This window comes from Culex pipiens, chromosome 2, assembly GCF_016801865.2.
Source record: "Culex pipiens pallens isolate TS chromosome 2, TS_CPP_V2, whole genome shotgun sequence".
In the NCBI taxonomy this organism is placed as follows: Eukaryota; Metazoa; Arthropoda; class Insecta; order Diptera; family Culicidae; genus Culex; species Culex pipiens.
In genome coordinates this window covers 147,604,935-147,616,203 of record NC_068938.1, presented here as the reverse complement: position 1 = coordinate 147,616,203, position 11,269 = coordinate 147,604,935, and the positions used below count along the sequence as shown (strand labels likewise).

The 11,269-nt window shown below is 37.1% G+C and overlaps 1 long non-coding RNA gene across 1 annotated transcript; it reads left to right on the top strand.

Annotated features, from left to right (window-relative positions):
* Window positions 1-6,696: 6,696 nt before the first annotated feature.
* Window positions 6,697-7,579, top strand: LOC128093095 (uncharacterized). The gene is made up of 3 exons (XR_008212235.1): window positions 6,697-7,237; window positions 7,302-7,367; window positions 7,434-7,579. It is a non-coding gene; the product is annotated as an uncharacterized LOC128093095 (long non-coding RNA).
* Window positions 7,580-11,269: the final 3,690 nt, after the last annotated feature.

Genomic DNA, 11,269 nt, shown 5'->3' with positions numbered 1-11,269 from the left:
CGTGACTGACTGGTTACGGTGTTCGCTTTGTAAGCGAATGATCTTGGGTTCGATTCCCATCTGCTCCAAACAAGAAAGATCAGGAAATATGAATTTTTGAAACTCTTAACATGAACGAAACATTAAAGTCACTCGAACCGGGGTTCGATCCCTCGTCCTTTGGATTGGTAGAATTAGGAATACTACTACTACAAACTATATACGTGCTGGGTCTTTGTCCATTTGACAAGGACTCGGAAGTGCTAAATAACGTTTGAATCCGATTGATGCAAACGTTCTTTAGGGCGGGGCTTGTCGATTCAAGCTGAAGTACCTCGCGCACGGCTAGCCTGCGTAGAAATGGGTCACCGAAGCTCGGCAGAGCTAACACCTACCAAATGCCTATGCGAGTTATTTGCATGTATAGAATTTAAAATCTAAAATACATGGAAACAACTCAATTTGTAAGAAGCGACCGCGTGGTCCCATTTGGTTGGTTGCACACACACACACACACACACACACACACACACACACACACACAAAGGAACTTTCATGACGTACTCAAAATTCAGAAAAAAACTAATTTTTATCGAAAAAAACACTGAAAAAGTTATAAAATTTCTGCCATTTTCAGTTAGTCAATTTAAAAATAAAGTAATGTGCTTTTCGAATCTACATTAATCCAGAAGGGTATTTTTTTCATTCATAACAAAAATTTTCATTTTAAATTTCGAGTTTTTTCTAACTTTCCAGGGTTATTTTTAAGAGTGTTCTACAAAATTGTAGAACAGACAATTACAAAAAAAAATGATATATGAACATAAGGGGTTTGTTTGTTATCAGGGGAAATATGCCCTTTCTTATCAAACACCTATCTTCAGCATAAGAAGAGTTGGATGCTCAATTAAAGCTCAAAAAATACTATTTAGGCTATAAATTTACCAGCAACAGCACCGCCTCGAGTAAGCACGCAAATTTATGTCATTTACTGGCCAAAAAGATTAAAATTAATGTTCTTTTGATCAAAATTTATATTTTTTGGGACCATTCCTCATCATTTTGGTGGCACAAACATCACCACGCAAGATGAGGGGTTAACTGCTTAACGAAAGTCGCCATCAATATCTTTGCACTTGCGCTAACGATTTCAAAGCGCTTGAGATATAAAATTGCTTCCAACTATCGGCAACATGTTCTTTTAACCATTACTTAGTCACTCATTTGAAAAATTATCCCGAAAAATGTAAATAATTAGTAAGCACCATCAAAAAAACAAACGCGCTTAGTCTTTTGACGTTTGAATTCTGACGACCCAGCGAAGGCAAATTAAGAACAAAGGGTGGCCACCAACACCAACAGCAGCCCAGTGTCTTGCGAACCTTCGTGGTGAACGGACACTAGAGCTGCGGTATTTTTTACTACCTAAGCTCAGAGTTATTTCAAAACAAAATTCACAGTCTTTTTAAAGACTACCTGAGTTATTTTCCAAAATTCTAAACAGTCTTTTCAAGACTAACACCACCTGAAATTTTGTTGTATTTTACAAACGAAGCCATCTTTTTAAGAGAACTTTGCTTGCAAAATGCGTCAAAACAAAGGTAAACGCAAATCTTCTGAAGATTTGGGCGTTACGTCGGTGAAGCGTTTGAACGCTAAACCGGCTAACGGAAACAGAAAAAGAAAACAGCCTCTTCTGAGGTCTGATTCTGATTCTGAATGTGAGGTCAATCCTCCAATTCCATTGACAAACAGTTTCGGTATTTTATCCGAAACTGATGACAAGGAACCTTCTCCTCGTACTGAGCCTTCTGCCGTCGAGAAACGAGTAAAAGCTCCGCCAATTGTAGTGACTTCCGTCTCCGATTTGGCCAGCTTTCGAACGCAACTGAAGAATTGCAAGGAAACTTGCAATTTGAAGGTTTCGTTCCAGCTTGGTCGAAGAGGAGAATGTCGCTTGTTGACGGAATCTTTACAAGATCACCAAACTTTTGTTGGTTATTTGAAAAACCACAAATACAATTTCTACACGTATGAGACCAAGAATGCTCGGCCATTCAAGGCGGTCTTGAAAGGTCTCTCCAACGACTTGTCGGTGGATGAGATCAAAAACGAACTTAAGGTGTTGCTTGGCTTTGCCCCATCCCAAGTAATACCAATGAAGAAAAAATCAAACGGGAATATTTCTCGCTTTGGTTTGACTTCACAATTTTATCTGATTCATTTCAACAGAAATGAAATCAACAATTTGAAACTTTTGGACAAAGTACAGTTTTTGTTCCATGTACGGGTAAAGTGGGAGCATTTTAAGAAACATGGCGGTAATGGCCAGAATCTGACCCAGTGCCGGCGTTGCCAGGCATTCGGTCACGGTACTGATCATTGCGCCATGGTTCCAAAATGCATGGTTTGCGGGGATTCTTCTCACGACAAGGACAATTGTCCCGTGAAAGAAGTCACCCAATTTAAATGTGCAAATTGTGGTGGAAATCACAAATCAAATTTCTGGGATTGCCCCATCAGAAAAAAGGTTTTGGATTCTCGTGCTAAGCATCAGCCGAAATCCAAACCGAAATTTTCTCAAAGTCAGGTTGTACCTGCATCTTTAAATCAAACGTTCGTGCTGTCTCACTCGAACAATTCTAGAAATACCCCTACCGTGGAAAAGTTAGGTAACAACAATGGCATTTCTTATGCTAACGTCGTTTCGGGTTCATCCACGAATTTTAAATCCTCTACCAATCTTTCTGAAATTGGACAGGTACCTCAAATCTCATTTGAAAATTTTTCTGCTGGCAACGCTTTGGGATCTTCTGATCTCGGCGATGTTACGTTTGAAAAAATGACTTTTTTGCAAAACTCACTGTTTGGTTTGATTCAAACAATGAGTAATGCTACATCCATGATGGAAGCAATCCAGATTGGATTAAAATTTGCGAATGATGTTGTTCTTACCCTGAAGTTTAATCATGGATCTAAGTAATTCCATCAATATTATGAATTTTAATGCTCGCTCTTTAAAAGCGAAAGAAAATGAATTTTTCAACTTTTTACGAGTTAATAACGTGCATGTTGCTGTTATAACCGAAACATTTTTAAAAACTGGCACTTATTTGAAAAGTGATCCAGATTATAAAGTTATAACTAATAACCGAATGAATCGAAATGGCGGTGGAGTTGCAATAGTTATCCACCGTAGTATGACTTATAGTACGTTACGTGACTTTAAGTTAAAAGTTATTGAAAGTTTGGGCATTGAACTTGAAACTTCTTTTGGGAAAATTATGATTGCAGCTGCATATTTGCCATTCCAATGCACTGGGGAAAATAAAAATTATTTCAAAGGGGATTTGAATAAACTTACTCGGCATAGATCTCGATTTTTGATTATCGGTGATTTTAATGCCAAACACCAATCTTGGAATAATTCAAAAGTAAATTCCAATGGTAAAATTCTATTCAGAGATTGCACTTCTGGTCTTTATTCGGTTTTATACCCGAATGGGCCAACTTGCTTTTCTTCTGTTAGAAATCCATCTACTATTGATTTGGTGTTGACAAATCAAAGTCAGTATTGTGGTCCTTTAGTGACTCATGCTGATTTTGATTCTGATCATCTTCCAGTAACTTTTTCAATTTCTCATGAAGCAGTTACCAGACCCAATAGTTCTGTTTTTAATTACCACAAAGCTAATTGGGACAGGTATCAGCATCATATTGAGAATAATTTAAATCATGATTTTGTTTTAGAAACCAAAGCTGATATTGATTCAGCCTTGGAATCTTTAACTAATGCAATTTTGGATGCTAGGAATATTGCTATTCCTAAAGTCCAAGTCAAATTTGATTCTCCCATTATTGATGACGATCTTCAGCTTCTGATTCGTCTGAAAAATGTTCGCCGAAGACAGTATCAACGTTCTCGTGATCCTGCACTGAAGCGAATTCAAAAAGATTTGCAAAAGGTTATTGACCACAGATTCACTCTCCTGCGAAATGAAAAGTTCGCAAGAGATGTCGAACAAATTAAACCTTATTCCAAACCTTTTTGGAAACTTTCAAAGGTTCTTAAGAAACCTCAAAAACCCATCCCTTCTTTAAAAGATGGTGATAATATTCTATTAACTAATGGGGAAAAAGCTCAAAAACTTGCTCAGCAGTTTGAGAGTGCTCATAATTTCAACTTGAATGTTTTGAGTCCTATTGAAAATCAAATTTCAATAGAATTTCAGAATATTGTTGAACAAGAATTTTCATCAGATGAAGTTTTTAATACGGATCTGAATGAAATAAAATCTATTATCAAAAAATTTAAAAATATGAAAGCCCCTGGTGAGGATGGCATTTTTTACATTTTAATTAAAAAATTACCAGAAGCAACTTTAAGTAGCTTGGTCAAAATTTTCAACAAATGTTTTGATTTGGCATATTTTCCCAGTAGTTGGAAAAATGCCAAAGTAATTCCGATTTTGAAACCGGATAAAAATCCTGCTGAAGCCTCAAGCTATCGGCCCATTAGTTTGCTTTCATCTATTAGTAAATTATTCGAAAGAATAATTCTTAATAGAATGATGACGCACATTAATGAAAATTCAATTTTCGCTGATGAGCAGTTTGGATTTCGCCTTGGGCATTCAACTACTCATCAGTTGTTGAGAGTTTCAAATTTAATTCGAAGCAACAAATCTGAGGGCTATTCTACTGGCGCTGCTCTTCTAGACATAGAAAAAGCATTTGACAGTGTTTGGCATAAAGGTTTGATTGCGAAATTGAAAAGGTTTAATTTTCCGATTTATATCGTGAAAATTATTCAAAATTATTTGACGGATCGTACTCTGCAGGTATGTTATCAGAATAGCAAATCTGATCAACTACCAGTACGTGCTGGCGTCCCTCAAGGAAGCATTTTGGGTCCAATTTTATACAATATTTTTACTTCTGACTTGCCTGATTTGCCCCCAGGATGTCAGAAATCACTTTTTGCTGATGACACAAGCATCTCCGCCAAAGGCAGAAGCCTTCGTGTCATCACAAGAAGATTACAAAAAAGCTTGGATATTTTCAATTCTTATTTGAAAGAATGGAAAATTACTCCAAATGCTGCAAAAACTCAACTTATTATTTTCCCTCACAAACCAAGGGCTGATTTTCTTAAACCAAAAAGTCATCACATTATAAAGATGAATGAGGTAAATTTAAAGTGGGAGGATCAAGTGAAATATCTTGGACTTGGTTTTGACAAAAACCTTACTTACAAGGATCACATTGAAAGTATCCAGGTTAAATGTAACAAATATATTAAATGTTTGTATCCACTTATAAACAGGAATTCTAGACTTTGTCTCAAGAATAAACTGTTAATTTATAAACAAATTTTCAGACCTGCCATGCTTTATGCTGTGCCGATCTGGACAAGCTGTTGCTTAACCAGGAAGAAAAAACTTCAGAGGATTCAGAACAAAATTCTGAAAATGATTCTGAAACTTCCTCCCTGGTTCAGCACCAGTGAACTTCATCAATTAGCCGAAGTTGACACTTTGGATGTTATGTCCAATAAGATAATTGATGCATTTCGACAAAAATCATTGCAGTCTTCAGCTGCATTGATCCGCTCTTTATATAGTTTATAAGTTAGTTTTAAGGTATCCCTTTTCCCTTTTGTACATGTAGGACCGCCTACATTTAAAATCACTGAATAGCGAAAGCTACAATATTTCATGAATAAATGAAAGTTGCTAGTATTTAAAATTGAGGTGAAAAGTCATCGTTTGTGATTGGACACTCAATAATATTTTAACTGAATGAATGTACATGGAAAAGAAATTTGAATAAATATAAATTAAAAAAAAAAAACCAACAGCAGCGCCTGTTGGAGTGAGCCAGTGATGCCAGGAAACTTTCGCTATTGTAAACAGAAATGTTCACAAAAAGTGGCTCTACTCGTTTGTGTACTTGGATTTAGTCATTCAAACACGACCGCTTATTAGGCTTGAAATGTTTCATCGAAGAGGGTTCGGGGCAACTTTTCCCGATTTCGTGTGAGTTGATAAAATTACTCAAAAAGGAACAAAAAAATAAAAGTTTTTTAAGCCTTATCAATTTATCAACTCACCCAAACGGCGGTCGCATGATTGTGTTAAGTTAAGTTGAGTTAAGAGGGACAGATCACCAACGTATACTTCTCTCTGAAGTGTTGCTCGGGGACGCGTCAGCATAGGGGAATGGCGTCGCTATTTTTTGACCACACAGCAAAAAATCCGATGGTAAAATCGCATGCAAAAGCATGCACATCACCTTCGTCAAAATAAACACTTATATTACACACTGCATGTACATTTTTTGCAAACACAAAAAAAAGTAGCAACCGACGGGATTCAAACTCAGCACCGACAGTAAGGACTGGCGCCTTAGCCCACTCGGCCATCAGACCGATGTAAAGCTGTAAGGATAAACGTATATATGGGCTTGACATTTCGGTCAAGTAGGTTTCCCATACTGATGGGCTACATATTTCAGGGTGTAAAATCACATAAAATTGCATAAAATAATGCTATATTTATTTTACACCCAGGCCTTTTACACGCAGCTGGATCACAACTTTTTTAGCTGTGCACGTTTTCCACTTTTTCTCATCGAAACCGACTACTTTATTGACTTCATTTTGCTGGGCGAGATAGGACGCCGTATATTATTAGACGATGGCTCAGCACTTTGTAACCTATCGCTTGTACGTAGTACAATCTCTGGTCACAATGCTTCGCATCATCCTGTCAAACTGAACCGTAGGGACAAGTTAGGATATTGTAATCAACCATTACACTTAAACAACATACAAAACATGGTATCCCTATTCCTAAAACGGTTAGCACGACTCACATCTCTTTGAGCAATTTTCGAAATACGCAAGAACAAAGACTTAAAATTAATAAAAGGGACTTCGTCATTTTGAATCGTCCTCATTTGCCGCTACCGACCAGAGTCCGTTACACATACTCTGGTCAAACGAACAAATTGTGAACGTTTTGTAATTTAAAGTGCTGTGAATATCTGTTATTTGTACCCAGCATTCCTGTAGCCGGCGAAATGGTAAAATTAGTTCTTGTATTTTATTGAGTCGTGTCTAATTAGTGTCTTAATTGTTAATTGTAGTGTCAGGGAGTTGGTCCCAACCCGCACCATCCAAACTAACCGTCAAGGACCGCGCTCTACGTCAAAAGTGGTCGTTTGGTTGGTGGTGCAAGGAGGTAACAAAAATGTGGTAAATATCCAAAATCAAAACGTTAAAGCTAGAACAAGTTATTAGAGATGAACTCCTTTCTCAGAACCTCCAAGTTGGCAGAGCGCGCCAACCCGAGAATCTGTTAGAGCGCAATGGCGGAGGCCATCCGGTGAGTTCATTGTTACCACTGTTACACAAAGCACAAGTACTAAAACAAGCCTTAAACACTGTACAGGTTTTTATCCAAGACAAAGACACAAAACCAAAGACACCAAAACCGTTGCTGCGCCAGGCCTGGCCGGAGGAAGATCCTCCGACTTGACTCGACCACCACGGGATACACTAGAACACACGAACACACACACACATGGTTAGGTTAGTTTTAAATGGACGTAAAATTAGGACAACTTAAAACGCAATAAACACGACTTTTCCCATAACCCAAAGCGACGATCTTTTGTGATTCTTTTTGCCAGGACAGTGCGATTTGCTGAATCGAACCAGGATTGTGAAAGGGTAGGTACAATTCTCCTTCCCCACGTCAAATGTGAGCAGTTGCAGATCTTTACATCTCTCTCTCATCTCCGTGAGTCTCAAGTTCTGGTTTTTATTTAATTTTTAATTACTGAACTAGTGGTGGTAATTGCCCCCTAGTTCGTTATTACAAATGGCGCCCAACGTAAATTAAGTAAGCTTTTCTATCTGTTTGGCAGAATATTTGGTCAAAATTTTATTTTTGTGTGTGCAGTTAAAATGTTCAATGATTTAATGTATTTCTGTTCATTGAGTTCTTTTTTTTCTGCTTTTCTGTTTGTACATCGTTCGCTTCACACATACTACTTCAAAATCAATTTAAATATCAACATTGTCTTTGTCTATCTTTATTGCCTCCAGTCCCGATCGATCGGTCTGGGAACGGCACACAATAGGTTTGAAAACCGGATCGGCCCAGCTGTTCTCGGACTCTGCAACCAAAAACGTTACCTAATCCACCGGAAGGTGGTTGCTGCCTTCCTCCTAAAAGCCTTGCAACCACACACTACGAAAGCTTTGGCTAACGCTTACTTAGTAAAGACACTATACATCTGAGTGCTGCCATCTAGGTATGATAAATTTAATGAACCATTTGAAAGCACTGCAGTGTTTGTGTGCGTGCACTGAGCGTAAAGTTCCGACAGCTATCCGCCGGAGCTTTCAAATTATGTAAATAATGACCCTTTTTAGTATCAACCAAAACAGTTTTTCGAACATATCTTTTAAAGTACTGCACCAAGCCGGATGAAATTTAAAAAAAGACTTAAAGAACCTGAAGGCAAATCCAAAAACATAGATCCGGACAAAATCGGTCGAGCCAGTTCCGAGAAAAGTGAGTGAGAAAAAAAATTCTACGTCCATCCACACGCACAGACATTTGCTCAGAATTTGATTCTGAGTCGATATGTATACGTAAAGGTATATCTGGGAGGCTTATTTTAAAAGTTCAATTTTTGAGTGATTTTATAGCCTTGCCTCAGTGAGGTGAGGAAGGCAAAAAGAGACCGGTATTATTTAATAAGGAGTAAAAGAGACAGAACAATAAAAACTTCGCGATCACCGAACCTTGTGTCTACGACGATCAGTCGAGATTCGATCGTCGCGAGAGCAACATTGCTCTAATTTAAAAAAAAAAAAAGATTGAAAATATCGGTCGGAAAACAAAATAGTGAAAATAATAAGAAAATCAAAAAAAAAACAGTGCAATAGTGAAACAAAAAAAAAACAAGAAAAGAAATGTGAAAAATTGTGATATTTTATTTAAAAGAAGATCTGTGACAAAAAAAGAAAAATAATAAGTCAACAACAGAGTGGATGTAGACCCCACTGGATTTCTGTTGGTTGATTATTTGTCCTTGTTATTTATATTTGGTAAGTTTTTGTGCACTTTGAAATCTTTTTTTAAACGAAATGTAATTTATTGCACAACAAACCGATTCAATTTTCAATTCCCCTTGCTTTTTCGTCGCTCTTTATTTATCAGAGCTGACGATGTAGAACAATAGCCTTTGTGTTGTCTTATGTACTTCTAGTCTATTTTGGACTCCGTTTGTGTATATGAGATGACAAAAAAATGACTAAGGGTGGTTCTAAGGATTAATAAAAAAAAAATTAATTATTTTTTTTTTCTTTTTGTGTAGGGGAGTGAAAATCCCGATTTTCTTTTTTCTTTTTGTTTTATATGTTTATTTATTTTTTAGTGTTATTTGTGTTTATTGTTTTTAATCATTTTTAGTTTTTTGTGAAGAATTTCTGGCCAACCGTACCCGTCGAACCAGACGAATCGGATGAAATTTCTTTTTCGAATCGCGATCATTCCTGGCCAACTGTTCCCTCCTTCGCTGGGAGAATCAGATGGAATTAATAGTGACGTTAAAAAAAATTAAAAATGTGAGTGAACAGTAAAATAAATGTTAAGTGTAAAGTGTAAAATAAAGTGATATTTTTTATAATTCCTGACCAGCTGTACCCGTTGAACTAGACGAATCAGACGGAATAGTGATAAATCCGCGAATAAAATTCCTGGTCAACCGTGCCCTCCCCCGTGTGGAGAATCGGATGGAATGTAGTGAATGAACCAGTGTGAATGAATTAAATTTTGAGTGTTTGTGAAATGTAGAATTGGAAAGTTTGTCAATTGTTGAATATTCCCCTAATTAGAGCCCTTCCGGAGATTGACAGCACCTCCGCTAGGAATCTGCAAAAGATGCCCCTGTCATTCTTAGGACTTAATAATTTGAATATTTTGAAAAATTCTGACCGGTCAATAATTATTTTTTATTAACAAAATTCTAAGTAGTCAATTTTTATGCAACTTTTGCTCTAGTAACAACGGTACACAGAGGTTATCTGCTAAAAAAATTACTACTGCTTTGTAAAAATTTAAATTTTATAACGAGTACTTCTCAATTTTGGACTTCATTGATGGTAAGCTGGAAATCTAGCATTTTTGAAATCAATTGAGGTTGTAATGAGATTACTTGTGATTATTTTTGTTTGTTTACCCTACTTTTGTTTTTCAACTGAGTGTATCGTTTGTAAATCAAACACTTCTGACTCATTGAAAATTTAAAGGGTGACAAATAAATGGCTCAAATTTAAGCCAATGATAAATTTCCCTGTGACAATTCTGTGATAATTGACAACATTAATTTCTGACCAATTCTAACAATTCTGACAAGCTGACTTTTGAAATTTTTATTTATTCAGATTTTTTATTTACAATTTTTCATATACACTTTACAGATTTTATTTATTTATTTATTTTTTTGTGTTTTTTGTTTCGTGTTGTTCTTTGAATTTGTTGACAGATGCGCCCACTAATCAATAAAACTAAATAATTTACCAGAACTAGGGGTGTTGCTGAAGCAGATGACCATACGAGCAAGCCCCCCGGTGAGCTAGATCGTTCGTTGATCTCTCCCCCGGGCCAGAACGTGTCAGCGCTGATGACACAACCGAAGAAAGGAGAAACTGTCAAGAATTAGGAGCACGGCAAGTCATTCCCGTTCAGTGAGACTAGAGTGCGGTTTAGAAATTGTTAAATTGATGCCTATTAAAGCGACCTGTACTGGTCGACTTGCTTCTTTAGCCACCCCCCACAAAGATTAATTCGAAGAATTGCGGCTTTAGAACATAGAACACAACTGCATTTCCCACAATATACACAAAATAAGCTGTGCCACACAGTGAACCCTACACAAGATCAAGGACTAAATATGTAAGTTCACCAGCATAATCATTTGAACTCAAACTCTAATAAATCTTGATAGCTTTTAGCTAATTCCGTCAAAAGCGAGTTTGCTTAAAAGAGTCCGAACAGATCTGGGTTCACACCTGTTGCAACACAACTAAAAGATATTTATCGCGATGTCTGACCTACCGAGGAGGAGTGAGGTCAAGATCCTCACTATAATTGACCCGCAATTTGGCCAACGCTGTTCTTTATGCCCCCAAGTAATCGCCACTGACGTCCATGTGGTCATGTGCCAGGAGTGCAAGCACTGGATTCACTTCAGTTGTGCGCAGGTCGACATG